Genomic DNA, 12754 nt, shown 5'->3' with positions numbered 1-12754 from the left:
CCATGGAGTTCACTGTGATGATCCTGGTATACCTTTAAAGATGTGGTGACACTGCTTCGATTATTTGACCTCAAAGGCACCACCACCTACGGCAAAGGCGAGGAGAATGTCACATGGATGCGTCGAATCTTCAAGTTTCCTGATATTCAAGACCTGGAACTTCATGGGTGTCACGCTCTTCATCGACTCAAGAAGAAGAGGAAGAAGAAGAAGAAGAAGAAAATGTGTGAAAATATGTTGCTGTGTCTACTTACGAAAATGCAAAATTACTCTTATGTTGGATGAGAAATAAATGAATTTTTATCTCGTAATCTTCTTTCGCACTTTGTCAGTATGTACCGTTAGCCAGATACCAGGTCTATGGTTCTGCTGAAGCACAGGATATATAATTTTAGACATGTTTACTGTACGTTTTTGGTAGTGCACATTGTCACATGCAACCTACTACCACAACGAAACACATGCAGCATAATAGGCATAGTCCATTACAACTATTACATACATGTCGTTGTTCTCCATCTTAAACTTCACTTCGTTAATGGGACTCATGTTCAAAAATAATGTCTGTTACACATCCTGTAATATACAGCTGGGATAGGTTTTCTGTAAACAACAACACAAAGACGTATGGGAACTAATCTTTTCGTTTATTCAGTTCTTATATTTACCGTTTGATTATTGAGATAAAATTTAATTTTTGAGATATAATTTGGTTCTTTTATATACAGACACAGATGTCAATGTTGAGTGATACAATTGGTTCTTTCTACACACTGGCTCCTGACATACAATTCATACATGGAATTTGTCTCATGCGCTTCAGTTTGGTTCTTTTAAAGCAAGTACTTCATTTGGTAATTTGCGAAACAGTTAGAATTTGATACAATTTCGTTCTTTTATACACAGACACAGATAAATGTCAATGTTCAATTATAAAGAGTGGTTCTTTCTACAGGTTGGTACCTGAGATACTATTCACAGATAGAATTTGTTTCATATGATATATATATATATATATATATATATATATATATATATATATATATATATATATATATATATACATTTTTGGTACTTTGTGAAACAGTTACAATTTGATTCTTTTAGAAAACATATACTTTCATATTTTACAATGACATTGAACAGCCAAGTAAAGGTACTTTCTCTCCTTGAGCCAGTACTGTTACTAATAACAACTATAGCCTACAGTCCAAACAATTTTGAGCAACACGACAATTTTTTTATAGTGGGATGTATATCCATGGACAATATTACAATAGTAGCACTGGATGTATATGAAGCTACATGGGACTGGGAGAAACAAATACCAATAAACTTATCGGACTGGGATGTCTAGCAGCTGAAACCTAAAAACTAGAACATTTACACGTGTAGCTGATACACATTTTTATATGAAATGCTATCAGATAATTTACGAAAATCAAATACGTTGCAGTTCACTTGTTTCATACAGATTTCTTTATAATTTTTTAAATTTTTTAAATAGTTTTATCGCCTTTTTTTCTATATAGATACACCAGAACTCTACAAAAGACACACGTGGTGTGCAGGCAAGTGTGACACACATAGCGTGCATGAAAAAAGAAGTATTTTCATGTTGCAGTGTGCATAAAAAAGAAACTATTTACACTATAGCACACATGGTGTGCAGTCTACTACTATTTGCAAACTAATATGTATGGATCATACTATTCCATACACATTCATTCATCTTACATCCTGATTCAGTCCCTATCATTCCCTCCACCCATTTCATAAAGTGAACAGTGTCTGTACAGGCAGGTTTCAGCCCCATCCTCTCAAATTATCCAGTTGTTGTCATGAAGCGACAGGCCGATTTTCGACAGCACGTTTTGCCCTCGTGATTGAATACTAGTTTACTGCACCACATGCCCCAGCTGTGGCGAAGCACAATGAGCACCACTGTACAGGAACCACATGTAATCTTCAATCATGAGGGCCCTTGACGCAACACGACACACACCTGTAGCCAACCTCTGAGGTGCATCTTCCAGCGCACGATATGCATACCACGTCTTGGGTCTTAAACATACAAGCTCCACAATTGGCAATCCATTCGTCAGATTATTGGCCATGTATGATGATACGACGGATTGCAGTACCTTACCCGGTAAATGATATTATCTGTATCCATTTGAAGTAAATTTGGAATAGCGAAATGAGTTTTTTGCGAATTCGTAAAGAGAGTGATATGTGTGGAGTTTGGAAAGATCTACTCCGCACATTACCACATAGGGAGGTTTCGTGGACTCTTCTGCAACCTTCGCCGTCTCCACAGCGACAAAATTCGTATTGAATGTAATGACCGTTTTGAAATTTGGTCTGGCTACGCCATTACGTCCATCCAGTTCAGTTTTAACGAGAATATTGCTACGGTTTTTTTAAATTCCCCGAAGTTATAGCGAAAATTGCATTATTCATTAATTAAAAAATGTTTTTAGAAGTCACACGTCCCGAAAGCTCTTTCTCTCTCTCGTGTTCAAATCAACATACTCCATCAGCCAGGGTTCCTGGTTGAAGAAGCCTAATTCCAACCAGAACCGTCCCTAACCGAAGACACTGCTGAAGGTTGCGGTAATAAATAACGTGCGGCTACTTGTTCCCCAGTGTTATCATCAGCTTCAGGATGGAACCTGTGACTCCCAGAACTAGTCGCTCTGGACGTAGCAGCAAATCGGCATGTAAATCATGCAGACTAACAGGGTATGCGATGTCTGCCTCCACAACATACCCTATGTCAAAAACATCTGCCACACAAAGTTTCTTTTAACTACCTCATCTAATCCTTTGCGATCTTTTTTCGGGCACCCATTGAAATCCACCAATCAGCAGCGATTGCTGCATGGCGTGCCATATAAGTCATTCACATCCAAATACATGATATCACTAGACTCACCAGATGCACTCATCTGTGGGTTATTTGCCTTCAGATGTCTACGGACACACTGGCAAAGTCCTCCACAGATCCCTCGCCCAAAGAAAAGAAGCATGTCCACATCAGTCAATAGCTCAATGATGTTCCTTTCCTTGAGCACTGTATCCGAAGGCAATCCAGTGATGCGTAATAAAAGACAGGGTCGAGCTTGTATGTAGTCACACGTACAGTCCTGAATTTCTCGAAAACATCTACAAGCAACATACGTCCGTGTCCATGTACAGTTTTGTGAATTGTCCCAAAGTTAGTATATTAAATTTCTGCAATGCGTTCAGAGCTTGCCCATACTCTGCATCTTATAGCATCACCTGTGAGATTACTGGAGCATGCTGTAACGACAGGTAGTCTTGTTCCGTCAAGGTTTGCTGTAATATCCAGATACTTGTAAGGTATATCTCCCTTTCTAGTTACAAGTTGGATCATTTCCTCCTCTTGCTCTTCTGGACTTTCCCGTCACTGGCGAAAGATCCAAGCAGCTGTTGCATCTCCAAATACTTAAAATTAACCAAAGAAGCTAGTAGAAAGTGGGGAGGAATGTGGAATAATTTTGTGTAATGTGCCTAGATTATTTTCTATTATTATCAGTAAACAAATTTTCCTTAAACGATAAGTTACAATAACCTAGGCCTTCAAGTTCTGCTACCCTACCAGTGACCGCTACAGTAAGTCTTGAGGGTATTAAGTCCCAGTAAGATGTTGTAAGACGTCGTGGTCTCCTGACCTTCATTTCTTACATGTTCAGCCCTCACAATCATATTCCGCACATCAAGACGCTTCATTCGAACCCAAACTCGATAAGACAAAGTCAATATTGTATGAATTCATGCAAACGATATGCAAATAACTAATAAATCGCAAGTGCGCACCGTGGTTGAAATACTAGAGGCTGGTGTACACACACACATTCCAGACACGACGGTCACAGGAGCTTTTAGTTCGAGAGAGGCAACCGCACGCCAGGAGACTGGTCCCAACCCATCTTCGTCAGCCGGTGACCGCCCGTAGAGCAGACAGCATTAGCCCGAGTGAAAGGACGACCCCGTGTTCGGCTTAAAAGCAAATTCCGCAACATTACATGGGAGCGACTAGCCTATGCATTCTTTACAAAGAGAGAACGCAGCTTCAGAGACTTTCACAGGGAAACAGCAAACGCTAAACGCCGATGCTACAAATTTCCGGATTGGTCGCTTTAAACGAAACGTCATTCTCCAGTTTTAGAAGAGAAATGCTGATTGGCAGACGATGTTTCTGACGCCTTGAGCTGAATGAGTAATGGAAGAGACCGAAAGATTAATCCGTTGTGGAGAATGAGAGAATAGCAACCCCACGCCGCTCACAACGCTACCGAAAACAGTGGTAATCCCGCCATGGTTAGATATGCTCTTATTGAGTCGCTGCCAAGAGCATTTATTTCATTCCGCTAAAAAAATAAAATAATAAATAAAAACAGAAATGTAATAAATACAGCAGCGTTGGCTAGGGTGCATCTACTTAACACACTCAACTCAGGGCCCTTAGTTCTCTGCCGCCACTACGTTACGGAAGATATGACTGGAACGAAAAACGAGTACAAAATCAGTTTCTCACCCTTTACTGGAGATGTATATAGACGTGACCTTTGCTGCCTTTGCTGTTCGTTTTGCGCGTCTCACTTGTAGGTAGAAGTCCTGGGGCGGCGACAGGTGGAAACGTAAACGGGTGACTCCTTTCGCCGACACTCAGGTTCTCCCTCTGTCTGTCTGAGAGCGTTTTATACAACTTTGTCATTTTTTACTTTCTTCTCTGTTCTGTATTTTCCAACACTGAATACTATGTGTGTCGAGGAAACGTTTCGCGGCACATGTAGTATTACTTTTTCCATGAAGAGCATACCGTAATAACAAGGTACACAATATACATTCTCGGGATGCAGGCTGGCCTCGTCCTACTGACGTGGTACCCAGTGAATTGCCCCCCTGTTTATTGATTGGATAGCCACTGAATTGCTATTTATTTATTTAATGGGATAATAATAATTATTAAAAGGTGGCAATTTTATTTAAGCACTTTTTTTCTCTTTCGATTGTTGCGAGTCAGCGATAGTGCAATGCTGCTCGCTTTGGAGAATACGCATTTTATAAGAATTATTTGGTCCAGGAAACACTTTTGCGATCACGGTTGCGGTTTAGACGGTATTCGCGTAATTGTACTTATTAAAAGTTATCGTTTCCGCAAGACGCAGGTTCGATTAAAGCTGTGTGCACTTTTGCTCGTATAATGAAAATATTCATAACACGTCGCGTAACAAAAAGAAACATGCGTATCACAACCGTGATCAAACGAAGAAAATATATGATAACATAAATGTTCTTCGCTGTTATTCAGGACAGGCTCAGATTAGACCTTGCAATTTTTAGTTATAGGAAATCACAAAGCGTTACACTTAGGAGATATTTGTTTTGAATAACTTGTATTTACCTTCTCTCTCTCTCCTTTTTACAGCCTTTATACCTTCACATCGATTAAGGAACTTTTCCTTCTCTACCGACCAGTACGAGATCAAAATTCAGACTCAACAAAATGTCTTACATCGAATTATTACATGCTTAACCCTTAACAATCATATATAGTTTCGTAATACAAACAATGCTAATTATTCCGTGCACTAGCAAGTCTTTGATACACTGAGCACAAAAATGAAAATAATAAAATTATAATTACATTTTTAATATCATGAATACTTCTTTAAATCATGAAAATAAGGTTTGACATCATCGTAATATTAATTTTCATCGTTGTAGCACTATACCAGGTAGACTCACTACGCCGTATTATTCTCTCTACCCTGTCTCCCTCCGATTGGCAGCTTCAGAAAAAGGATCCAGACAGTTAAAATTGCCATGTTGGCCCTTTTTCCTCGACTGTCGTGTCATATTGTAAAATAGCGTACTAAACTGATTCTCTCTACTACAACAGGAATTTAAACAACGGTCCTCACATTTTTCAATCTGTTTGGAGCCTGTTGCATTACAAATTTGATGAATTAATCGTATTAGTTGTAACTATTATATTACGGAGTAGTAATTATGCAATTATTTTTGGGAACATTGCTGGAGAAAGTCATCGGACAAACTAAACACATCAAAAAATGTTTTCCATCATCTTGGTTCCGAGAGTTCCGGAACCTGTAGAGAAAAATGGAATAGAAATCAACATAAACCTCATTTCCGCCCTTGTTATTGCTAATGAAAACCACACATTGCATGCTGTACCACCATACAGCAAGACCTTCAGAGATGGTGGTGCAGATTACTGTATACACCGGTACCTCTAATATCCAGTAGCACGTCCTCTTGCGTTGATGCATGCCTATATTCGTCGAGGTATTCTATCCACAAGTTCGTCAAGGTACTGTTCGTCCAGATTGTCCCACGCCTCAACAGCGATTCGGCATAGATCCCTCAGAGTGGATGGTGGGGTACAGGGTCCACAAACAGCACATTTCAATCTATCCCAGGCATCTCGATAGGGTTCATGTCTGGAGAACATGCTGGCCACTCTAGTCGACCGATGTCGTTATCCTGAAGGAAGTCATTCACAAGACGTGCACGATGGGGGCGCGAATTGTCGACGACGAAGACGAATGCCTCTCCAATATGCTGCCGATATGGTTGTATTGTCAGTCTGAGGATGGCATTCACGTATCGCACAGCCGTAACGGCGCCTTCCATGATCACCAGCAACGTACGTCGGCCCCACATAATGCCACCCCAAAACAGCAGGGAACCTCCACCTTGATGCACTTGCTGGACAGTGTGCCTGAGGCGTTCAGTCTGACCGGGTTGCCTCCTAACATGTCTCTGACAATTGTCTGGTTGAAGGCGTACACGACACTCATCCGTTAACAGAACGTGACACCAGTCCTGTGCGGTCCATACGGCATGTTGTTGGGCCCAATTGTACTGTACTGCTTGATGTCGTGGTTGCAAAGTTGAACCTCGCCATGGACGTCGGAAATGAAGTTGCACATCACGCAGCCTATTGCGCACAGTTTGAGTCGTAACACGACGTCCTATGGCTGCACGAAAGGCGTTATTCAACATCGTGGCATTGCTGTCAGGGTTCCTCCGACCCATAATCTGTAGGTAGCGGTCATCCATTGCAGCAGTGGCCCTTGGGCGGCCTGAGCGAGGCATGTCATCGACAGTTCCTGTCTCTCTGGATCTGCTCCATGTCCGAACAACATTGCTTTGGTTCACTCCGAGATGCCTGGACACTTCCCTTGTTGAGAGCCCTTCCTGGCACAAAGTAACAATGTGGACGCCATTGCTGCGGTATTGACCGTCTAGCCATGGTTAAACTACCGACAACATGAGCCGTCGACCTCCTTCCTGGTGAAATGACTGGAACTGAACGGCTGTCGGACCCCCTCCGTCTAGTAGGCGCTGTTCATGCATGGCTGTTTACATCTTTGGGCAGGTTTAGTGACATCTCTGAACAGTCAAAGGGACTGTGTCTGTGATACAATATCCACAGTCAACGTCTATCTTCAGGAGTTCTGGGAACTGGGGTGATGCAAAACTTTCTTTGATGTGTGTAGAATACTTGAAATTAATTGTAAAACAATCTAGATCGCGAAGGTACCGTATCACAAAGTAACCGGTTTCAATGATCACAGGATTATCTTCAGACCTTCCAGACTGTACAGTTAAACAAGTTATAAATCAGAGGGGTACATAAAATAACTAAAAATTAGTTATAAAATTACAAAACGTAGATATACCATACCGACGCATAGGTATGTACTTTTTCACAAGCTCTTGTTTATTCGAAACATACACTTTATTTCATTTCCTGTTAGATTATTTTTTCTTCTTGGGTACAAACAAACGTGATGGTGATAACAGTAATGTAAGTTGTGTCAGATTCAAACAGAAACAAATAAACTGAAAAAATATGGCATGATACTGTATTTTCTGTCTTTTAGTGAGAATGTTTATGCATCTACATACAGCTTGGTAGCTGCAGACCAATAACGGTACTCGATCGAAGACCAATGGATTGGCAGTCCCACACCCATCGCCGGAGTCAAGAATACTGGTTAGCTTCCCCTTGTGGGGTAGAAGATAAGAGAAAGGTTAGACGCCAATGTCTGTCCCACATACATCAGAGCACAACCTGATACGGCAAATAACAGGAGACTTGAGAGGGAGTGTTAGGAATTTTCGACTTTGATCTTTTAAAACAACAATTCCGAGATTCACCTCATATGGCCACGGGAAGCCATGAAATAACAAAATATGAATGTCCATCTCATTCCTTCCGATTACGATTCTGCTGGTTTAGCTGCTGATGCACGTCTGTTTCTTTGAAACGATATATACAATGAGGTTGCGCCCATTGAAATTCTGTTTGAAAGTGAGGAAAGTACTGGTACAGTTCGGAGAGCTGCACAAAAGATTAATATGCAACGTCTGGAAAGGTATTTTCAAGCTGCCAGAAATTGATCTGATGAACATAATCTGAAAGTATTCAGCGTAAATGGAAAATTTAAAGCCTAAGTAATGAACCTTTCATGGTTTGGTAGACCGTGAAATACAGTGTAATATTATAGCATGTAGCCGAAACAATCACGGACAATGGGAGAAGGAATGACGTCAGGTGACGTTTCCACGGAAATCATACAGTATATTGTCGTACAGCTATAAAAGAGAAAGCGCTGGATATTTTACACTAGAGACTCGCAGGCACAGAGATGGAAGAATAGCGTATAGTAGGTGTTCAACCACGCCAAGAGGGCACCGCATCGTTACGTCGTAGTAGTGTACAATCAAGCCAAGAGTGCATCGAATCGTCACGAAAAACAAAGTAGAGATGGCACCGCATCGTTACGTCGTAGTAGTGTACAATCAAGCCAAGAGTGCATCGAATCGTCGTTACGTCGTAGTAGTGTACAATCAAGCCAAGAGTGCATTGAATCGTCACGAAAAGCAAAGTAGAGATGGTGTAAAAGTCGCAATAAGCGCTAAAATCCGACACAGATGGCGTTGTCGAAGTTCCTCAGGTCAGTAAGTAATGATTCTGCTTCGCTATGTACGGTGCTCTCACGCCTGCTACGAACTCATTCTCTTCCCGTGACCAATTTGCAGATTTCATCAGCGACGGCACCGCCCTGTAATCGCCGGTTGGAGCGCGAAAGCTGAAGGAAGTGATGGTGACAAGTTGTGCTACCTTTTCCCGCTCGTGGAAGGCGCTGCTGCACTGAGGACATAGCCTGTGACAGCACCAGATGTGTTGGTCGTGGAAGAGGCCTCTTCAGTTGCGGAAGATCCTCTGCCCAAGCTCTTGCTGGCGCTACGGTTAATGATGCAGTCTTTGCCGCAGTAGCAATAGACCGAATGTTACCATAGTCCATTATATTTAGGGCACGCAACCACGCAAATTAAATTTCTTCCACTGATACTTCGGCCGCGTATCGTCCGGCCATCTTCAGAATACATCGCAAATGTTACCATGTTGCTTATCAAATAAATGCAATAAAACTAAATCCGCATCTTGAGTTTATTAAACGTTCTCAGTCCAGATTTGTCAGACGCATTGAGAGATTGAGAGTCGAGTACTGAATCTAAAGTTTTCTAATAACTGCTCAATACAAGGGAGTGACACGTTACAAAGGTTACCAGCAGAACGCGACACGTTGCATCTGCCTCAAGTTGAACTGAGCATAAACCTTCAAAATATTATTATCTGGAAAACTTGTTGTCTCATGTTGAATTGAGTATAAACCCTCAAAATATTACGTGAAAATACTTTGATCTCTTGAATGAAAAGCTAGCTGCACGCTTATCCAAACGAATATACTACTTAAGTAAATCCGACTTCATTACTCCACAAAAGGTGGACTGCCTGTTTTGTAACATTGTCTACCAGCAAGATTGCAGGTCCTGACCGATTCACATCTAAAACAGGTGCCCGAGAAAGCTGCAAGACACATCGTAGCTCTCTTCTGTGACATATCCTGTACTTGGAACTTTCCAAAGAAGCGGAGACATGACGAAACAATGTTTACGATAAATACAGGCAAGTATCTGAGATTTTCAAAGATTTATCGACCAGTCGGCCTACTGCTGACGGCCACAATTCGGTGTGAGAGACTGTACTTGCAAACTCTGTTGTGGTACGAACAAGCAAGGGAGCAGCAGTGGACGAGGGACAGACATTATGTACTAATTACCACCTCGAACACGTAAACACTGTTTTTGTTGTTGTGGTCTTCAGTCCGGAAACTAGTTTGATGCAGCTCTCCATGCTACTCTATCCTGTGTAAGCTTCTTCATCTACCAGTACCTACTGCAACCTACATCCTTCTGAATCTGCTTAGTGTATTCATTTCTTGGTATCCCTCTGCTATTTTTACCCTCCACGCTGCCCTCCAATACTAAATTGGAGATCCCTTGGTGCCCCATAACATGTCCTACCAACCGATCCCTTCTTCTAGTCAAGTTGTGCCACAAATTTCTCCTCTCCTCAGTTCTATTCAATACCTCCTCATTAGTTATGTGATCTAGCCATTTAATCTTCATTCTCCTGTAGCACAACATTTCAAAAGCTTCTATTCTCTTCTTGTCCAGACTATTTATCGTCCATGTTTCTCTTCCATACATGGCTACACTCCATACAAATACTTTCATAAATAACTGCCTGACACTTAAATCTATACTCGATGTTAACAAATTTCTCTTCTTCACAAACGCTTTCCTTGCCATTGCCAGTCTACATTTTATATCCTCTCTACTTCGACCATCATCAGTTATTTTGCTACCCAAATAGCAAAACCCATTTACTATTTTAAGTGTCTCATTTCCTAATCTAATTCCCTCAGTATCACCCGAGTTAATTCGATTACGTTTCATTATCCTCGTTTTGATTTTTTGATGTTCATCTTATACCCTCCTTTCAAGACACTGTCCATTCCATTCAACTGCTCTTCCAGGTCCTTTGCTGTCTCTAACAGATTTATAATGTCATCGGCGAACCTCAAAGTTTTTATTTCTTCTCCATGGATTTTAATACCGACTCCAAATTTTTCTTTTGTTTCCTTTACTGCTTACTAAACATACAGATTGAATAATATCGTGGATAGTCTACAACCCTGTCTCACTCCCTTCCCAACCACTGCTTCCCTTTCATGCCCCGCGACTCTTTATAACTACCATCTTCTTCCTGTACAAATTGTAAATAGCCTTTGGCTCCCTGTGTTTTACCCCTGCCACCTTCAGAATTTGAAAGATAGTATTCCAGTCAACATCGTCAAAAGCTAAGTCTACAAATGCTAGAAACGTAGGTTTGCCTTTCCTTAATCTATCTTCTAAGGTAAGTCGTAGGGTCAGTACTGCCTCACGTGTTCCAACATTTCTACGGAATCCAAACAGATCTTCCCCGAGGTCGGCTTCTACCACTTTTTCCATGCGTCTGTAAAGAATACATGTTAGTATTCTGCAGCCGCGCCTTATTAAACTGATAGTTCTGTAATTTTCACACTGTCAACCCTTGCTTTCTTTGGGATTGGAATTATTATATTAATCTTGACGTCTGAGGGTATTTCGCCTGTCTCATACATACAGGGTGTTTCAAAAATGACCGGTATATTTGAAACGGCAATAAAAACTAAACGAGCAGCGATAGAAATACACCGTTTGTTGCAATATGCTTGGGACAACAGTACATTTTCAGGCAGACAAACTTTCGAAATTACAGTAGTTACAATTTTCAACATTAGATGGCGCTGTGGTCTGGGAAACTCTATAGTACGATATTTTCCACATATCCACCATGCGTAGCAATAATATGGCGTAGTCTCTGAATGAAATTACCCCAAACCTTTGACAACGTGTCTGGCGGAATGGCTTCACATGCAGATGAGATGTACTGCTTCAGCTGTTCAATTGTTTCTGGATTCTGGCGGTACACCTGGTCTTTCAAGTGTCCCCACAGAAAGAAGTCACAGGGGTTCATGTCTGGCGAATAGGGAGGCCAATCCACGCCGCCTCCTGTATGTTTCGGACAGCCCAAAGCAATCACACGATCATCGAAATATTCATTCAGGAAATTAAAGACGTCGGCCGTGCGATGTGGCCGGGCACCATCTTGCATAAACCACGAGGTGTTCGCAGTGTCGTCTAAGGCAGTTTGTACCGCCACAAATTCACGAAGAATGTCCAGATAGCGTGATGCAGTAATCGTTTCGGATTTGAAAAATGGGCCAATGATTCCTTTGGAAGAAATGGCGGCCCAGACCAGTACTTTTTGAGGATGCAGGGACGATGGGACTGCAAACCAAATGCTGCCCACATGGATATCGCCGTCATCAATCCTGTGCACTATATCGTTAGCGAATGTCTCTCGTGCAGCAACGGTAGCGGCGCTGAGGGGTTGCCGCGTTTGAATTTTGTATGGATAGAGGTGTAAACTCTGGCGCATGAGACGATACGTGGACGTTGGCGTCATTTGGACCGCAGCTGCAACACGGCGAACGGAAAACCGAGGCCGCTGTTGGATCACCTGCTGCACTAGCTGCACGTTGCCCTCTGTGGTTGCCGTACGCGGTCGCCCTACCTTTCCAGCACGTTCATCCGTCACGTTCCCAGTCCGTTGAAATTTTTCAAACAGATCCTTTATTGTATCGCTTTTCGGTCCTTTGGTTACATTAAACCTCCGTTAAAAACTTCGTCTTGTTGCAACAACACTGTGTTCTAGGCGGTGGAATTCCAACACCAGAAAAATCCTCTGTTCTAAGGA

The sequence above is a fragment of the Schistocerca piceifrons genome, chromosome 4 (genome assembly GCF_021461385.2).
Source record: "Schistocerca piceifrons isolate TAMUIC-IGC-003096 chromosome 4, iqSchPice1.1, whole genome shotgun sequence".
Lineage (NCBI taxonomy): Eukaryota > Metazoa > Arthropoda > Insecta > Orthoptera > Acrididae > Schistocerca > Schistocerca piceifrons.
Note: the sequence above shows the minus strand (reverse complement) of the source record.